This window comes from Canis lupus, chromosome 20 (genome assembly GCF_011100685.1).
Source record: "Canis lupus familiaris isolate Mischka breed German Shepherd chromosome 20, alternate assembly UU_Cfam_GSD_1.0, whole genome shotgun sequence".
In the NCBI taxonomy this organism is placed as follows: Eukaryota; Metazoa; Chordata; class Mammalia; order Carnivora; family Canidae; genus Canis; species Canis lupus.
The window spans coordinates 13,328,561-13,349,285 of record NC_049241.1 but is presented as its reverse complement, the minus strand read 5'-3'; the positions used below and the strand labels follow the sequence as shown (position 1 = coordinate 13,349,285).

Sequence of the window (20,725 nt, the reverse complement as noted above, 5' to 3'; positions counted from 1 at the left end):
ATCAACTGGGAAAAAATCCATTGTGTGAGATGCTTCAGATGGAGGGATGAGGAATCAGCCCTGGGTTCAAATCCTGTCTTTCTTAATAACAGCTAAATTTTAGGTCAATTCTTCCAATTTCTATGTGCTTCAGCTTCCTTTCATTTAAACAAGATAAATAGGTATAATAATTCCCACTTTTCAAAACTGTTAAAGAGATTAAATGAGAGCATACACATGAAAGAACATGGATCCTGGCAAAATAAATACTCATTTCTGTACCTTATCCCTTACATCTACCAATATCTATTACCTTTCATCAATAGGGCAGTATTGCTGATTTCTGTTCCATGTGAATATTACAAGGCCTTTTCTACATGTATTTGTTACTCCCTGCCCCCTTGACATTATGTGATGTTTCCTTCCTTTCTACATCTGTTGTCATGACTGAACAATATTCTTAGTCTTAGAAATGAATCCCTTTTACTTGAAATAATCTGGTTACTAGCTGAACAGTGTGTTATATAGGGAATAATGGAAAAGATTCACTGGTCTGCAATTATTTTCACCAAGGGAGCTTCAATGTTCAAAGTAGCTAATTGGCTCTTGGAGTCGTTTTTACCAAAATCATACCTTTCATTCGAATGACAGGCAAAAGAAATAACTGGATTATAACAATGCAAAATCCTTGATGCTTCTAAACAAAATTAAACTGCTCCATTTTTGTATAAAGACCTTCAAATGCAGGTAAGCATAACTCACTGAAAATTTCAGGTTAATGACAGCACTGACTAAACTGGTCCTGTTGGGAGCAGAAGGTTTCAGAGAAACAGAAGATGAAGGACTAAAAACAAAAAACAAAAAACAAAAAAGGAAAGGTTAACTATAAAGTTGTTTAGGTAGCTAGTCACCTATATGTTTTAATAGTAAACACAACCCTTTCTCTTTATACTATCATGCTGAAACATCAAATCCTAAAATCAGCTCTGTAAGCTTCCTGACCTCAATTTTTGCCATAAGCCTGACAAGGTAACCAGCAATCATAGCAGATATAAAACTACAAGGCATAAGATAACATAACTGCATACTTGCAGTTAAATAAAAAAGTTAAATAATTCTGATAACCAATTTACTAAAAGCATGATTCTGTTCTTAGCAGAGTTGTTTCTATCTTTCTGAGGTAATTATTAGGATCTCTTCTATTCTGCCTCAGAATGGGAACAAGTTCCTGATTTGCATTATTTCTGTTGAATACAACTACCTTTCTTTGATAGAGAACACTTAAAATACTTCCTCCAGGGGCACCTGGGTGGCTCAGTCAGTTGAGCATCCAACTCTTGATTTCAGCTCAGGTCATGATCTCAGGATTGTGGGATTGTAATTAAGTTGTTGATACTAGCATTGTGAGTAGGGGCTCCCTGCTCAGCTCAGTGAAGAGTCTGCTTAAGACTCTTTCTCCTTCTCCCCTTAGCTGGCTCTCTCTCTCTCAAATAAAGAAATAATAATGATGCTTCCTTCAAACCCCACAACTTTTTGTTGCTTTGTCCACTGATGCAATTATATTTCCCTATCTTTGGCCACAATTTGTATTGTGCTGTTCCCAATACAATTGTGGCCTTGGTATATGACCTTCTGATAGAGGGGTTCATTAGAAACTCCCGCAGTCACTCATCACTCCTTTCTAGTTGCCATTGTCATCTAAGCTTTCGATTTTTCTATCTCCCATCATCTTTTAATTGAAGATACTTTACAAGTCACCAAGAGAAGTAGTTAAGTTGTCAGCTTTAGACAAGCATCCTCCAAATCTCAACATTTCATGATTTCCTATGACATAAGTATAAGGACAAATACAACAGTAATCAGAGGAATACAGCACTAATTCTGTAGGTCACAGATCAACTATTTTTTTAACACACAATTCATTTTTTGGTTAAGTTCAACCAATTTTTTTCAAGATTAATTAGCCCCTACCAGCTAATAAGCTTTAAGCATATATCATGTGCAATTGCTTTCAAGCCATATCTATGAAATGATTTTGTATCTTTACTTCCATCCTGCTACTTAAGTTGATTCTATGCAAATAGTAAAACAATACAAAAATACATGGCAAAAAAGGCATTATTCTGCACTACCCCCTTGCCCAGATGGTGAAAACAGTGAGTCAGCAGCAGTAGTGGGACCAGAATCAAGCCAACTAATTAACTCACTGTGCAACATTCATTGCATGAAAGATACAATACTTAGGAACATGTGTTCTACAATTCCACATTTTGCCTAGTCTACTCTGAGCTAATGTGTCCTTGCTATTCCCAAGAATGGCAAAATCCATTAATTCAACTCTTCAACTCTATGTTAGACCGAAATCAACAGGCCCCAAAACACCAATAAAGATTTCAACATAAAGCTATACTAAAAGTGATGTTAGGATGCAAAATTAGAATTCAGGATTTTGTAAAGTGGCAATGTTCACTACATACTACATTAATCATCCAGGAAATCTGATTATAATCTACTACATTAAATAGGCAGAGGAGGATTAGATGAGTGAGAAACCCAGCTAGAGATCTGGAATACTAGCAGGGGCAGGGAAATGGTTTAGATTTATTGTAGCCTAAGCAAGTCATGAGTTGGAAAGAGCAGTCGACCATCAGACTAAAATTAGAAGAGCAGGTTTCAACATGGAAGGAGCACATCAAGAACCGAAGAGCAATGGCCCAATAGGCCTTGAAAAACATCAAGCTGAATTTAATGACCCAGACAAGTTGCCACAAGACCTATTGATCCAGAAACCAAGTCTCTGATAAAGTATAAAGAGTACTTGGAAACAGAATGCCTCAATTTCAGTCTGGAATTGAAAATTCATGACACAGGTGACCTTAGGATAGCCTCTTGATCCCTCTGAGTCTTAATCCCCTTACACAAAAAGGAAATTTTTAAAAGGTACCTTGCAAAGTTGTGGAAGGTATTAGGTATTCATCAGAAAATGGTTTGTAAGATGTAAACCGACACACAAATGTAAAAGTTGTGGTGATGGCATTATTATGGAGCTTGATTTTAGCAGTATTGACTTGATGGAATAACATTTCAAATATTGTCTGATACATTTTCGTCCTGCCTAAGTCTTATTGACCTTGTGACCCTCTAGTCACTGAGGCTAAAGCATCTGCTACTGGAAGGCAGAAAATAAGGAAGTCATTGCTCAACCTTTACTTTTTTCAGTCATAAAAACTGTGATAGTCATGAATGCAATTGGTCTTAATTGTAAAAGCCATAGAATAAAGAAGGAGAAATGAGGTTTTCTAAGTCACAGAAGCTTCTCTTTAATATTAAAAACCAGTGATTAACTAATTCAAGGCATCTGTTTTTTTCCTATAAGCAAAAGAATAAGAAATATATAGGACATAATGCAAGACCAATTTCCCATTACAAAGGAAAGCCTTCAAAACCATTCCTAGGCTGGATTAAGAAGGTGAGAGAAACAAAAGAGAATTCTATTTAAGTGAGGGCTTCTTTCAGGTCTTCCCATACGTCCCCCACAGGCGTGGGGTTTCATTTCTGGATTGAAAGAATGGGTAGTAGAAGCATCCTCCCCTTCAGCTATACCTTGAGGATGTAAGAATAGAAGGGACTTTTTTCCTGCTGCCATCTAGACTCCCAGGAGAATGCAATCTTTCAGAATATAGTCCACCAATACTAAGGCATTGTAGAGAAAGACGGTTACAGACAGCGGGGGAGAAGGCAGAGGCTAGAGGAAAACCAGATATACCCAATTGCCCCACTGGGGCCTGCAGACTTGGGAAGGAAATATGGGGATCTGAAGAGACGACATTGGGTTGAGACATTTGCATTAGCTTTTGTCCCCTTCTACTTTTCTTACTGAGAGGAATCTGCTCATGTGCCTAGAACCACCTAGCTCACACGACAGAGGGGGTCTACTGCCCCTAACTTATGAAGTGTCTTGGAATGGCATACAAAATTAGCAATAAATATAAGCTGTGTTCTCTAGCAGAGTTGAGTGCCATTTATCTTTGACATTTAGCAAGGGAATTTTAGTTGGCTATGAACTATGCATTCTACTAAGCCCACAAAACGAATATAATATATACAGTTGTAGTTTCTATCCTAATTTCTTTGTCCTTACAACAATGACCTAATTATATAGAGAAATGTGTAATTTAGGCTATTTTACTTGAAAAAAATATTCAGTTTATGAGGAAGATCCTAATCTCCTACAAAAAATACAGTATCTACAAAAATGAAGATAGAATTAAATGTCTGAACTATGTTCTTTTCTTCTCCTTGGACTACATTAAGTGTCACCTCTGAGACAACCAAATCCCCTGAAAAGTCAATCAAAATGTAGAAAATAATAGTTATACAAGAGGTTTTGAATTCTCTTTCAAATGTGCATGCACATGGCATGTGCGCACACTCACACACACAAACACACAGACACACACACACCATGAGCTATTTAAAAACATTTGTACAACCTGCCCACATTATCTTTATCCTAAAATAAAAAATAATAATAAGATAACCTCTTAATAGATTCACCCTTATGGAACTGCTGAACTTTCAAATATTGAAAAATGAAACCCTGAGTGGCAAGAGTAGGGAATGAACACAGCCAAGCTCGTTATGAGCCTACCTTTTTGGCTTTTTTTACAGGTACAATGAACTCAAAGGTCTCAGGGAGAGAATGAAAACTAGGAAAATTGAAAGTTACAACTTCAAGCAGTTTCCATCAAACCACTTTCTTCCCAATTTGTTATATGCACCCAGCCAACCTCTTCAATGAAGGAGAAAATCTGTTTTTTCATCGGATACAGTGGGAAATCATAGCAAAGCGAGGAAGCATACTTCCAAGAGGAAAAACTACAAATTGCCTGACTTGGTGAATATTCAGGCAGTCAACAGACAATCTGAAATTGTACTTCTGTATCTTTATGTTTTAACACAAAAATGCACCCTAAAATAAAAGTGTTCCTGGTGTAATCTTATCTAAAATATCAACTTCTCTACTAATTCATTGTACTTCTGAAACCAGAATTGGGAACCATTTGATTTTGGATCATCTGACTTTCAATGTAATTCAGTATCAATAAGAGTTTATTTGTGCTTTTCTACAAAGGTTTCCCAATTTTGTAAAAATCAAGCTAACTTTTATATGTCCAATGAGTTGCTGTGTATAAAAAAAAAAAAAGGAAAAAAGGAACTATTAAAAAGCTTTTAAGACATAGCTCAATTTATGTAACTAATTTTTTATTCATTTTTCCGTCTTTTGCATTCCTTTCAAAATGAAATCATAAGCTGAGTATGAATCTTGTCTATCTCTAGCAAACTTTCTTTCTCTTGTTCCTATATTTTCATGGCTACTGCAATATTTTTTTTAAGATTTTCATTTATTTATTTAACAGACAGAGAAAGAGCACCAGCAGGGGGAAAGCAGGCAAAGGGAGAGGGAAAACTAGGCTCCCCGCTGAGCCATGAGCCTGATGCAGAACCCAATCCCCGCTGAGCCATGAGCCTGATGCAGAACCCAATCCCAGGACCCTGGGATCATGACCTGAGCCAAAGGCAGACGCTTAACCAACTGAGCCACCAGGTACCCTTGGCTATTGCGATCTTAATTTAGATTAGTATCACCCTACTTGACCTATATTGTACATAAAGCAAAAAGACAGCTTTCTGGGAGTCTGCAATTGTTTAAAATGGTATGATCATTCAAACATAAGGTGAAAATCCCAGATGTGAGCTATTTACATGTTTCTACCTTTTCAACAAAGTAACATATGGATTAGATGTGGGATATATTACTTTTTTGGATATATAAATATGTATTAGCTTTTGTTTATTTTGTTTTTTGTTATCAATAAATCTCAACACCTTGCCTTTTAGTTATAAATGGCTCTGAATAATCTAGGAAAGGAATTATAAGTCTCAAAATACCAAGCAATGAATAATTTTCCATTCAATTCTTTTTATTAGAGCTCAATAGTGGTAGCACAAAGCCTAGTGGTAAAAGGATGTTCTTAAAATAAATACTTTCCATTCATTTTTTTCAGATTATAAAAGTATCACTTGCACTTAGGATAGCTAGAAACACATTTTCAAAAAGAAGTTTATCACAATAACCCATAAATTACTACCTAGGAACAAAGAACTACCCCTTATTTTTTATTTTTCTTTTTACAAACAGAAGGAAGTCAAAAATATTGAAAACTTCAATTAGCTGTCATGATCAAGGGAAAAGGTATAGTTGTGGTGAGTTAGAAAATTTTCTCGAATCCCATAATATATGTATTGTTTTTGAAACCGTAAAGAAATAAAATATATTAATCTGTCCAGCTCAATAATTAATGAATAAAGCATAATTAATGACTCAAGAACTCTCAGTACTCATCGGTCATGAGGGTAAAGGTCAATTTTATAGTAGGGGTGAAGTTATAGAAGGGATAGAACAGCATTTGAAAATTCAAATGTCTATACAAGGACCAAGCAGATAATATAAATAAGCAAGTACAAAAATCCTGTCTATAGAAGGCAACCAATTGACACTTACTATTCAATTCTGGCTAATTGCTACCATGCCAAAAAAAAAGAAAAAAGGAAAAAATAAACCCTAGTGTTATCAAATTCCCCCACATTTGTTATTTTTGTTGTTCCTTCAAGAGAAACCAGATATTCGTATCTTTATATGACATCTTCCAATTTAAAATTTTTCAATTAAAGATTTTTAAAACATGTCAGCCAATCTGCATGCCTATAAGCCTAACTTGACCTGTCAATTATTAGTTTGTAGCCCTTCTTATCAAAGACTAAGTAGAATCTAGGTCAAATCTAGACCATATTCTTGATTTCTGGGACATTGCTGGAAAGAAAGTAAACTTCCAAAACAAAATTCAATATTGAAAAGAACTCTAGGCTTCACTAACTAGTAGGCAAATGAATAACCTACTGCCCCTCAAAGACATCCACACCCTAATTCCCAGAACTGGTGAATATGCTTTGTTCTTTGGGTTTTTTAAAAGATATTTTATTTATTTAAGAGAGAGAGAGAGAGAGAAAGTGAGAGAGGGAGCACAAGCGGGGGAGAGAGAGAGAGAGGGAGAAGCAGACTCCCCACTGAGCAGGAAGCCTGATGCAGGGCTGATCCCAGGACCCTGAGATTATGACCTGAGCCAAACGCAGGTGCTTAACTGAGTCGCCCAGGTGCCCTCCGAATCTGTGAATATGTTACCTTACATGACAAAATGGACTTTGCAGTTGTGCTTATGGTTAGGGACCCTGAGATGAAAGATTATCCTGGATCATCCTGGTGGGATCAATCTAATCACACCTGTCCTTAAAAATAGAAGAGCAAGGCAGAAGAGTAGGTCAAAGAGATATGCTATGAGGACTTGACCTACCATTGCTGGCTCTGAAGACGGAAGAAAGGAGCCATAAGCCAGGAAACAAAGTGGCCTCTAGAAAGTCAAGGTAACAGATTCTCCCCTGGAGCCTATAGGAAACAAAAAAGCAAAACAAACAAAAAAACACGGCCCTGCTGACAGCTTGATTTTAGCCGAGTTAGACTCATATTAGGCTTCTGACTTACAAAACATAAGATAACACATTCATATTGTTTAGGCAACTAGGTTTATGATCATTTGTTAATAGCAGCAATAGGAAACTAATACAGTGATCCTAGCTTGATGTTTTTATAGATTAGGAAACTAAGGTCCAGAGTATAAAGACAAACCTTGTAGAAATATGCATTTCAAGATTCCCAGGCCAGTGATCTTCCCAGTGTACCTGCCCAGGTTGATTGCTTTTGTGTTCGTCTTTAAGTGATTTTTCCCATAAGGGAAAAGTGATTAACTTGAAAAAGGGGGGAAGGGAGGGGGAGAGAGAAGGACAGACAGCGAAAGAGAGAGGAGAGGGGGGAGGGACATGGAGGAGAAATACTCTGTTTAACTAGGACTTATTAGAGTAATAACATTTGGTTTGGGACTCACAGCTAGATAAGAGGAAAAATAAGTGGAGGGAAGAGATGTATTAAGATTAAAAATGCAAAGCTGCTTCAATATATAATCAGTCTACCTTTTTATTGTCACTTAAATGTCTGCCTCTAATCCTTAGCTGTCTAACCAGTTTGGAATTTGCAGAAATTTAAACAGCCTGGGCATGGGTTGCAAGTCCTGCTGTCTGTGAAGGATTTGTAAGGATCTGTTAGCCCAAGATTATGCACATTTTCTGTTGGCTTGGGTGTCAACCATCTGCAATATAACGGGAGCTGTGATATGCCTGCCGAGATCATGATTGCAATCACAGCTCAACGGCAAGAGCAATGCCAGAGTCAGCAGCGTGAAGGACATCAGAGCTCAAGCCTGCTTGGAAAATCTGTCCACTTTCACTTCTGTTCCCCCTTCCAGTGTGTAGTAGAAGAACAGCCTTGGTACCACATACAGACTTCTCCCAAAGGTCCTACAATTAGTGTCTGTGCTGCTGGCACCTGAGCACTCATATAGAGAGACAGCTGGTAGGGACAGGAAATGCTTCTGTCCTCTGGTTCTAAAAGTACACAGTAAGTCTACAAATAAGGCTGTCGTTGTTTATTTTAGACAGATTCCACTAGGAAAAATATTCTGGGATAAGAACAAAAGGAAGAAAACCAAGAAAACCATATGACATGATCTGCCACTCTTTGTCTCAAAATGGCCAAAACTGACCACATCTCCAATCCTGTCTGTACACTCAGAGCTGCTATAAGCAAAAGTATATCTATGCCATGTCTCATCCCAGGCATACAGTTGAAAGGCATAGTGGCTGCCCCTCTTTTCCTAAAAACTGACCTTGAGGGTACCCAGAAATGCCCTTTCCTTGGCCAGGTAGGGGAAAGCAAACTGCTCAGCAGAACCCCCAGTGCATGATGGAGAAAGCTGAGCCCAATCCTAGCCAATCCTTCAAAGTTCATTAAAAATTCCACGTCCAACATTAAGACTTCCCAAACCATTTCAGTTCCCTCTTTTTTCAGTTCCCATTAATAGGCTTCTTCTTTGAGTTCAAACCCTAACACCCAGAGTATTTCCCTATGTGCACTTATCAGTAACAGTTCAAAGTAGTCAAAATAAATATATGTATATATTTGCAGGGAGGGGCAGACATAAGCAAAATATATATGCTTTTGGGCAGATGTTAACTAAAAAAAAAAAAAAAAAAAGAGTATAATGCCAGTTTCTAGCATGGCTGGTAATTAAGCAAGGTATTGGTAATCTCCCTCTCTCCGGCTCTTGGTTTATTTATTTATTTATTTATTTATTTATTTATTTATTTATTCATTCATGATAGACATAGAGAGAGAGAGAGGCAGAACACAGGCAGAGGGAGAAGCAGGCTCCATGCAGGGAGCCCAACATGGGACTCGATCCCGGGACTCCAGGATCTCGCCCTGGGCCAAAGGCAGGCGCCAAACCGCTGAGCCAGGGATCCCTGGCTCTTGGTTCTGCTTTTCTGCCAGTTGGCTTCATTCTTACCTAAGTGATAGGAAGATGGTTACCAATAGCTTTGGACATATATTCTATTTTTTCATCAACCCCAGTAGAAAAGCATGCTTCTTTTCTAAAAGTTCCAGCAAAAGTCACAGAATTGAGTCGGTGGTTCTGAATGCCCTGGCTTAAACACATGCCCATCTCTAAACCACTCATCAGGTAAGACAATGCAACTGTTAATTTGGCTATGCCAGGATCCCTCTAAGATGTAACAATAGGTCAGTTCAATACTGACCACATGGCCCAAGAGTAGTTTGTTTCTCCAGAGAAAATCAGAGTGCTACATAAGGAATAAAAATAATGAATGCCAGGCTGGCAAAAACCACAAAAGTCCAAATTTTCCCTAATCCCTAGCCAGAGTAACAGCAGTAGTTCTACAAAAGAAGGGAACTCATGGATATGTTTTTCTCTGTTTCCAAACTTTCTGTAATGTTATTATATTGTCTATTTTTTAAACAAAGGTGGAAGGCAGGTAATAAAAGGAAAGAAAAGCAATGTGAAGTTTTAAATAAATGTAGATACGATAATGAAAGGGTCAAGGATTTTCTTCAGAATAGAAGAATCTCCCATTTGTAAAAGATATCACCCTTTTCAAACTCTCTCCTTGTATATTAGTTCATGTGATCAGGTTTAAAAGTCACTCCTTCTAAGGGCGCCTGGGTGGCTCAGTCGGTTAAGCATCTCTTGATTTCGGCTCAAGTCATGATCTCAGGGTCATGAGATCAATCCCTTGTGTTGAGCCCCATGTCAATCACTATATCAAGCCTCACATCAGGCCCCATGTCTGACCATGTGGGGCCCGGAGTTGGGCCTGTATCAGGCTATATGCCTGGCTCCACAATGAGTGTGGAGCCTGCTTAGGATTCTCTCTTCCCCCCACCCCCAACACCACCTGCTCTATCTTTGTCTCTTTCTGTCTCTGTCTCTCTCAAAATAAATATATAATAAATTCACTCCTTCCAAAGATGATTAAATAAAAGAAATGGCATCATGAACTTGTCTTCCAAATGATTTCTACTTCATAAAATGTATTGCTCTCACACCAAGTGCATGACTCCAAAATAATTCAAGGAAAAGGTGTAGGATTTTTTTAAAAGCAAAGAAAAAAATATTTCAACTGGCTCCAAAGTCTATGGGAAGAGATCTAGAACTGTACAATTCCCTAGCCTCACAGATTCAAGCCCCTCCTGGATCCTGCTCCAACATGTCTCTCTAGTTTAGTCTCCTAGTACACCCAACCATGTACCCAACACTCATCAATAATGGTTTGTTTGTACTCCAGCAATCATCAAGCATTCTTAAGACTCTTGCTTTTTTCCACTCAGTTCACTGACTGGGAAATGCCCTCAGCCTCCTCCTTGCCTATAAAGCCTTCCCAGCTTTAAAGCCCTATATAAATACCACATTTTCTAGGAAGCATTCCCTTATCCCCTTAAAGTATTTTGAGCTCTCAAAGGACCCTATGAATATTCCTCTCTGATCTTTTAGTCTGCCTTATATTATAGTTATCGCTCTAAGTGGGCAAGGCTGTATAATTTTCTACATATTTATAACCTTTACCACACTGAAGATTGCAAATAAACTGCCTATTTTATTTTATTTTATTTATTTTATTTTATTTTATTTTATTTATTATATCATTGAGTAATAGAAGACCCAAAGAAAAGAAGAGTATTAGTATTAGGCACATAACATTTTCCAGAGAAGCCTAACATTTAATTCCCTTCACCTAGTGGCAAAATACAAGAAGAAAAGAGTTATGAACTCTACTAAATAGGAAAAAAAGATCTAAGAATGAAAGGGAGCTCTCCCTCACTATGATCAGACCTCAGCAATCATCTGAAAGAAGGAGGCGAGTTAAAAATAAAGCTCTCACCCAAAAGGCAGCCAGGATACAACCCAGTTACTTACGCTGAGCCAGCATCTTTCCAGTGCCACTTCCCAGGTGGTTAAATACAGCCATGCAGTCCTCTGGGCCAGAGCCTGAGCTAATTAGGGAGTCTCTGGAAAGGAACACAGAGATTTTTAATAAAAGAACCACCACAAGCCACTTCATTGGTATTATGCCTCTTCAAAATGCCAATCCTTTTCTCACCATCAAGCATCACCACACTAATAAACAGAGGAAAGAGGAGTTTGGGGTGACAATAATTCTGTGAGCCATAAATGCTTCTGTGATCTGCAGCACCAGAATTCTTTTTCTTTTTTCTTTAAAGATTTTACTTATTTATTCATGAGAGACACAGAGAGAGAGGCAGAGACACAGGCGGAGAGAGAAACAGACTCTTCGCAGGGAGCCCAATGCGGGACTCGCTCCTGGGACCCAGGATCACGCCCTGAGCCGAAGGCAGACGCTTAACCCCTGAGCCACCCAGTCGTCCCAGAATCCTTTCTTTAAAGAAAAAACAGAAGGGAAAGGTACACATATTATTCTTCCATAGGTATGAGTTGTAAACATCTAACTCAGTTGCTCTTTGACTCTTTCCATTGTTCTGTTTTGTTTTTTTCCTGAGAGAAATAGCATCTCATTTAGGTTTTCCATGAAGTATTAACTTGAATGATAAAACAGATCAAAGATAAAACAGATTACAAAGTACATCACTGGAAAGGAAGCTCCTTATAAACAGTAGAGAGATGTTAGGAAAAGACAGCCTTGACTTTCTCAGATTATAAAAGTGATACTTAACCACCAATATTAGATGTCATTACAGCAGTAATGTCTAACACATCTGAACCAACTCTCATCAGTTAATAGGACAAAACTGTCCTCTGCATATTGGTGAGAGCAGGGACAGCCATGGTTGTGTTAACATTTTTGTTATTTTTGAATTATTGCTTGTGTTTTCAGAGAATCTCAAGGTTGATTACCTTAAAGATAATCCTGTCAAACCTTGAATCCAAAGACCATTAAACTTGAACACATAATTATTCCTTTAAAATTCCTGTAGTCATTTTTATAACTGACTGCAACTGTAGCTTATCAACTTTTTTGGCAATAATGATTATGATTCCTCATATATAAATAACACTTTGTAGCTTACAAAACATTTTTTCACAAATGAGATACTATCTAAATTCTCACAGTGGTATCTCTGTTAATTGCCCTAAGCTTATTTAACCACTCCCCAAATTGTAGTATTTCATAAAAAAACAAATATTCCAAATTTTTCCAATTTATTTTTACATAGTAAAATATGAATTTTTTAAAGATTTTATTTATTTATTCATGAGAGACACAGAGAGAGACAGAGACATAGGCAGAGGGAGAAGCAGGAACCCTACAGGGAGCCTGATGCAGGACTTGATCCCAGGACCACGGGATCATGATCTGAGCCAAAGGCAGAAGCTCAACCACTGAGCTACCCAAGTGCCCCAAAATATGATTTTTTTAAAAGAAGGAAAGAATTATAAAAAGATCACATTTCAGAAATGTGAGTGCTTTAGTTCATTTTTAGCAACACATATGAAAGCATATGAAAGTATATAATACAATACATTAGAACTATGGCATTCCAAAATTTCAAAACCTTAGCAGAAATATAACTTTAATTTAGTTTACTCATAAATTATAATTAAGGATTTTTAGTAGATACTTGCAAATAAATACAAGGCAACTTTACAAAAGCACCGTACTGGAAATTATTTGGTATATGCAGAAGATACAGCAGCACTAACAGGAAAGAACATTAATAAAGGCCAGAAGTAGGGGAAAGAAAGAATGACTGGGTAAAGTAGTCATCCTGATAATCAAAAATTCAAGTTTCCCAAAGCCCAACAGTCATGCCCAAACACAAAACAGGTAAATTCCTTATGTGGAATAATTTTGGAAGCCATGAAGAAGCTAACAAACACTTCATCAGATCCTTCCATTTGGCTAACTAATGCTTGAAATTCCACCAGAAATGCATTACTTTTGTTTGAGGATTTGGCCCTGTTATATTTCCATTCCTTTTAGGATGTAGTGGGAAATGTAGGGTATATAATACAAGCTGCCCTTGGTTATCCATACTCTGTGTAAGTGCCAATCTAAAACAGGGAGAATTTTGAATGTGAGGAATTGATGAAGATGGATCATGATCCCACACTAAGAGTTATGTGCTAAGCATTTTATAGCTACCATCTCATTTAATTCTCACATCAATGCTCTGAGTTAGGTATTCTTAACCACATTTTATATACAAGGAAACCAAGGCTCAGAAAAGTTAGATGAATTTACTGAAGGCTCCAGAGGAACAAATAAGAACCTAGGGTCAGAGTTGGACCATTAGGAAAGATAAACTGACACTACACTGATACTAAGCCAATGACTTTGGGTTCCTTAAAAAGAAACCTCAGTACTGAAAGAATTAACACTGAAGCATGATTGACTCTTTAAGTGATAAAGTGGCCCCAGGTCTGAATCTAGAAGAAAATAAGCAGGAAAACCAATAAAGAAAATGTCTCTCTCTTCTCTTCGCTTTTCTCCCCCATACCCCACCTTTCTCCCTTCCTCCTTCCCCCACACCTTTCTCTCTCTCACATACACCACTTAAATTCAAAGCACACCGATAAAGAGATAGAAAATTTAAACTGCCCAATAAGCAATGCATTTATAATTACACTTCCTAATTCTTTAGGATTCCGATACAACAAGGGTACATATTTACAGAGACAAAGGGAATTGGGTGTAAGAGGAATTTTAATTCATGGCAAGAAGAAGGTCATCAAAAAATAAATGGCACTGAACTTTGCCTCAGTTTGAACAAAGGACAACCAGCATGTGGGAAGCTCCATAAATATAACTGGTATTAAAACGTAATCAGGTCTGATAGCAGGATATTTCCTGGTTTTGCCAAGCAAAGATGTTAGATAATTAATATTGATATTAACAAAGATGAAGGGAGTGGTTATTGGAATTTCATTTTGTTAAGAATTTCCCTAGAGGGTTTTATATTCTTAAACAATAGCATTTTATCCAGAAGAGTTTTAGATACCACAAAATAAAGCCAGATCATGCAAGATGGAAATTGGTCAACTACATCTGACTCCACTAATTATGCACATTTTTAAGACAGTAAATAGAAAATAATGTTAAATATGAATAGTCACATGCATCAAAAACAGTAGTATTAAAAATGACTGGAAATGCAAAGGAAAGAAAACAAATCCTGGAATATGCCAAGTCAGTCACTGAAAATATCATTTTTAGACTGATTTTCCAATGCTAATACCTGTTTCCAATCAGGTAAATGATTGGTAGATCATCAGATCCTTTTGTGAGGATTTATTGTGTTTTTCTTAATAAATAAAAGTTTTTAACTCCCTGGAAAACTGAAAATAACCAAAGTCCTATAATAGAATAAAGGAAAGCAAGGTTTAATTAAAAGAAAGAAAGAGAGACAAAGAGGGGGGGGGAGAGAAAGAAAGAAAGAAAGAAAGAAAGAAAGAAAGAAAGAAAGAAAGAAAGAAAGAAAGGAAAGAAGAAAGAAAGAAAGAAAGAAAGAAAGAAAGAAAGAAAGAAAGAAAGAAAGAAAGAAAGAAAGAAAGAAAGAAAGAAATTTGACCAAATTTTAGGACTTATTCTCCTGGTATTTTTTTTTTTTTAAGATTTTATTTATTTATTCATGAGAGACACACGAGAGACACACATGAGAATGAGGCAGAGACACAGGCCTGCAGGGAGCCCAACACAGGACTCAATCCCAGGTCCTCAGATTCACACCCTGGACTGAAGGCAGCACTAAACTGCTGAGCCACCGAGGCTGCCCTCTCCTTGGTATCTTAAACCAAGCATTCCAACTCTTATACATCATGTATTTCCACCTATAAGGAGCACAAACTAGATAAACTCAGGAGTCTAACATTCTCTGATTTTGTAAGTCATCCTTGACTAAATTTTTAAAAATCCACTTTGTTCAAATGCTTCTATACTATCAATGGAAATACTAATTAATTAAAAATTAAAAGCACAGCCTGTGCTGAAAAGTGTCCTTAAAAAAGGAGTTCTTGGAATTCTGCTGTTTTTAGAGTTTACTAAATAAAGTTCATTCCTGCATATTCTACAGATCTCTGGATGATATAGGAAGAGCTAATAAAAGTAATTATTCTAGAAAACAAAGTGCTGGAAATTTCAGAAATAATTAAATTCTCCTTTATTCTTACCACGGGGCTGCGAGTTTAACTATCATCTCACTGCCCTCTCTTGGTAGATTAAAATAACAGAAGCTGATTCTTTGCAGGGATTGAAATTTGGTTTCAAGCTTCAAGAAAGTAGGCTAATTCTTGCCAGTCGAAGGATCTACTTAATAAGACTAGTGTCAATGTAATCTGTAATATATAAAAGGTACCAATTTGTTACTTTCAAAACTAGTTTCTTCCAGTAGCCAATTTAGAGAGTAACATGCAGAAAGTTTATTAGGGAGTGCCCTGGGGATCCGCCTTCTTCTGGAGAAAGGGAAGAAAGAAGTCAGCAGCTGGGCTGCAGTTCCTCAAAGGGCTTTAGTGGACCTCAAAGCTCTGAAGCTAGATAGCCCTTTGGAGCAGTCCTGAGTTGGGGCAAGACCTAAGGATTTCATAAGCCTCATTTCAACCAGTTATTGGATACTGACTGTCCTGAGAAGGGGCTCTCACCATGGGAGAGGTGACTCTTCAGTTGGGGGCAATTTCTGGAGAGAGCTAACACTTAGTGCTTCTGGAAGCTGGAGCAACAGAAGACCTTCAGTCCTGCAGAAGCATTGGAGGTGTCACATCACAGTATCTATCACTATATACTCTCATTAATAACTTTCTGTTTCTTAATAAACACCAAATAACTAATCATACCATAAATAAATACAGGAAATGGTACAGACACTTTGGAAAGCAGTTTGGTACTTCCTTTTAAAAGCAAATATAATTTACTAATGGTATCCGGTATTCCACTTCTAGGTGGAAGAGAAATGAAAATATATGTCCACACAAAGACCTATGCAGAAAAAGTTCATGAGAGCATTATCTCTAATAGACAGAAAATGAAAACAACAATTCACGGTTAAGTGGGTAAATATAATGTGTTATATCCAAAAACCAGATTCATATCCAGCAATAAGAATGAACAAAATACTGATACATACAATGTGGATGAACCTCAAAAAGATTATGGTAAGCGAAAGAAGACAAAAGCAAAAGATTACATATTTCTGATTCCCTTTATACAAAATGTCTAGAAAAGGCAAATCTATAGAAAGAAAGTAGAATGAGGTGGGAACAGGAAGTGACTAATCATGGGCACGAGCAATATTTTAGAAGCAATGGAAATGTTCTAAAATTGGATTGTGGTGATGATAACACTGTGTAAGTTTACTAAAAAATCCTTAAACTATATACATGAAGTGAGTAAATTTTATAGTAAATATACTGAAGGAAAGGGAGGGAAGAATGGCAGACAGGAAGAGAGGCATCATGCATCATGCACTAGATGGCATGACTGGATAAATGGCCTTCTTCTCCAAACATAAGACCATAGGGTTAAAAGAACAGCCTAGTCTGCATCTGTCAGAATATGTCAGATCAGCAAGTCCTTGAACCCTAATGTTAATAAATGAATTCATTTTGAGTAAGGGTCAGCATAGACCAGGACTCATAAACAGTCTGACAGACACCTCCCTAAGGCAGCTGGTAGGATACCAGCCTATAGATCATGCTAAAAGCAAACAAACAAAGTAACAAACAACTCTAAAGTTCATATGTTCAATGTACCTCTAAAATTTCCAACCTCACCCAGACTGACAAATAGGATGGCTCTTCCTCACTGATATATAAGTGTGTGTGTATTTATGTGTATGTGTGTATCTATATAATTAATAATATATTTAAGTATAATTAAAATTATTTAATAGTAATTATTACTTAATAATTATTAATCTAAAATATTGTTTAATAATAAATACTTACACATAGGTATGTATACTTATATTTATAATATATACTATACTAATTTATAAAATATACATATAAATATATATTTATAGGTATACATATATACTTAATAATACCATGTTTGACTTATTTCTTCCTTCATGATTGCCCTTGATGTTCACTGTAATTTTATTTCAACAAGATACAGAATTTATATGGGGCTAAAACAGGAGTGAGAATGGTGAGAAAGAAGAAAAAGGAATCTAACCACAAGTAAGAACTTACTACATTCAACACTGCCCATGGTATTCTTCATATACGATTAAGTTTAACTACAATTTTGTGAGGGGAGTGATTATTTTTATTTAATGAAAGAGAAAGTTGAGGCTCAGAGGATTAAGCAATTCACCTGAGGTCACCCAGCATGGCAATAAAACAACTGTGAATAAGAATATATAAACCAGACAACACACAAATATCAGACTTCTTTGTGATTGTCTTTTTGGAGGTATTTATACAGCAAGATGCTGCCCCTATGAAAAGGGATGGGGGCTCCCTTGGGAAAAAAATACTGAGTACCCTATAGCAAAATATCCTGGGAAGAAGTTTTTCCTGTACTTGGAATTAATCTCTGAAAAAAAATTTTTTAAAAAGCTTCTGCATAGTCAATTTGCCTAAGACAGCAAAGTTCACAAAGATATGGAATGATCATAGGATATGAGCTGCTTCTGGACACTGGGAGACTGAATTGGACAGAAGTTAAACAGGAAGCTAATCTGGAGCTGCAGGTGGGTTCTCTAGAAGTGGATGCCAAGATGGTGTTTAGGATGCAAGATGTTTATTAGGGAACACCACCAGTGAAAGGAAGAATGAAGAGGCAGGACTGGGTAGAGGAAGAAGTTCGAATGCAGGCCTAATAAACCCCTAACCAACCTGGTGGGAATCTCTGGAGCAGGTATTGCCCATCACATTTGTCCTGTGCAGCATCTGGGTGTACCGCATCTAGGAAGACACCCTAAGGTTGGTTTGGCTTTATGAGTGGTTGAAAATTATTCTCTATGCTGCACATCCATTTCATTATAGTCTAGTCTCAATTTGTGATGAGAGCAATTAGAAAAAGAACCTGTGACCAGGCTAGAATAATAGACGTACTATATAGAAATATAGCCAAGAGAATGACTTAGCTGCAAGTACAGACTGTTTCAGTGTGTTGAAATAATGGTATGTATTGTCTCCTATACAAGGAATTTCAGAAGTAGAGCAATTCCAAAGTTTGTGCGCTCAGGGCTCCAGCTCCACACCCCTATAATTATCTTGCTTCTCTTCTCCTCTATGTTGGCTTTATCTGTAGGCCAGGGGTAAAATAAAAGCTCCAAAAACATAAAACAAGACAATGTCAAGAAGCAGAAGGATGGTCTCTTCTGATATAGCCTTCATAAAAGCAAAACAAAAACTTTTCCCAGTATCTGCTACTTCCACCCCAGCAGTCCTCTCCTATCTTATTGGCCAGAACAAATCACATGTCATCTATAAACCAATCACTGACAAGTGATTCATTTAAATCACCATGACTGGTTCACTCAATTCAGGATCTACCTGCTATACTACAAATGAGGTCCACTTCTCCTAAAGCATATAGCTCTAAGAGGAGGGTAGATACTTGGACAAAATCAGAATTCTCTTAGGAGAAGGGAAAAGCAAAATATTGGTTGGGCATACAACCAACACTGTTCCCTACATAAGAGCTCTACTGCTGAAATCAGCAAATATCACCCAGCCAAGCAACTATGCTGCAAGGGTCAGAAGTTGCAGAAGCAACAGCTTTAGAACAAGAACAGAAAAAAATCATATTGACTTGTTTCTGCTTGGCTTACAGCATCCTAAAAGAATATGTATCCTAAAAACATCTCCCAGGAGGCTCATTTCCTAATCAATTTCATTTTACTGTGGTTCCAGTTACTTTATACATGACAATTAAAATATATGAACTCTGACCTGTCTGGCTCTCAAGTTTGTGTGTTCAAGTACAGGGTGCAAATTTTTCTCAGATCCCAACTCCCTTGAGGGAATTTAGTGACCAGACCCAACATTGTGCTCTGACAAGAAATTTAAAAGGATCTTCTATATAAGAGACAATAGAGGTGCTTAGGCTTAACTGCCATAGGAATAGACAGAAAATACTTATTATACTTCCTAAAACTGAGGCTAGATAGCAGCACAGCATGAATATGTAAGTTAATTTAAATGAGCAAATAGCTTGAAAAGGTAGTGTGTGACTCACCAACAATAAATGTCTAATTCATCTCCCTAAATACTATTAATACATGAAAAAATATAACTATGTCTTTCATTATGAGAAATGAGAACTTACAAGCATAATTAAAAATAAGTAGCACATTTCACCAATGCTTCATTATAGAAATAGCCCTATTTGTTTTCATTATAAAAAGAAAATAAAAGAAGAAATTCTATCCCTGTGAAATGATTTGTAACTCCAATTCTGCCCCTCACTGAATACAGGTCTTAAGCTCTTGAGGGTCTTCTCATTTTTTTCATTTGTATAAAGCAGATGATTTCTAGGTTCCTTCTAAGCATATCAATCTAGGACTATAAAATATAATTAGTTCCAGGAACCAGTAGTACTACGCTATGTCATAAGTTTTGTATGGTTCTTGGAAGCAACAAGCTATTTCTTTTTGTTTTCTTATTTACTAAATATGGTTTCATAGGCTATCATGTGATAATGCATGTCTTTCATTAGTGGTTTTATATTTCCTAGGATTAATTGCAATACTGTACATTTTATTATTAGCCATTGAATTAAACCAAATCATTGTATAAAACACAACATGAACACAGTAGTGTTCAGAAACCTTAACAAAATAATTATATAAATCTGGACAGAACAATAATCCCCCAGTGCCTTAAATTGGCTCACACTTATAGCCTTCAATACTTTCTGATAGAAAGTGGGGAAGATGGAAGGCAAAGAAAGATGAGGTAAAACATCAGATACATAATTTCAGGACTGTAGAACACCTTGGAGGTAATCTATTCCAGTGGTTGGAAATCTTACTCAATCTAGTGACATGCAGAACTGGACTAAAATAAAATTCTCCCCCACCAGCCATTCCTAGTTCCCTCATCTTCAAAAGAGACTCATTAGTTTTGAATTAGAGCAAGTCTGGCCATTTGTATTTTTATCAAATTCCTTGAGTGATACTGAAGCATAGGCAGGTTTGGAAACCAATAAGAGAATCCAGCTGCATTATTTAATAAATGAGAAAACTAAAATTCAAATAGTTAAAGAATAAAAGCAAAACCAAATTATCCAGGCC

The 20,725-nt window shown here is 36.8% G+C and overlaps 1 long non-coding RNA gene across 3 annotated transcripts in view; it reads right to left on the bottom strand.

The window, feature by feature from the left end:
* The window catches only part of LOC102152638, a 108,113-nt gene that overhangs the window by 52,368 nt on the left and 35,020 nt on the right, over positions 1–20,725 (bottom strand). For all 3 annotated transcript variants that reach the window (XR_005374675.1, XR_005374676.1, XR_005374674.1), the window contains exon 2: positions 11,424–11,515. This is a non-coding gene — a long non-coding RNA (uncharacterized LOC102152638). The remainder of the gene's footprint in view (positions 1–11,423; positions 11,516–20,725) is intronic.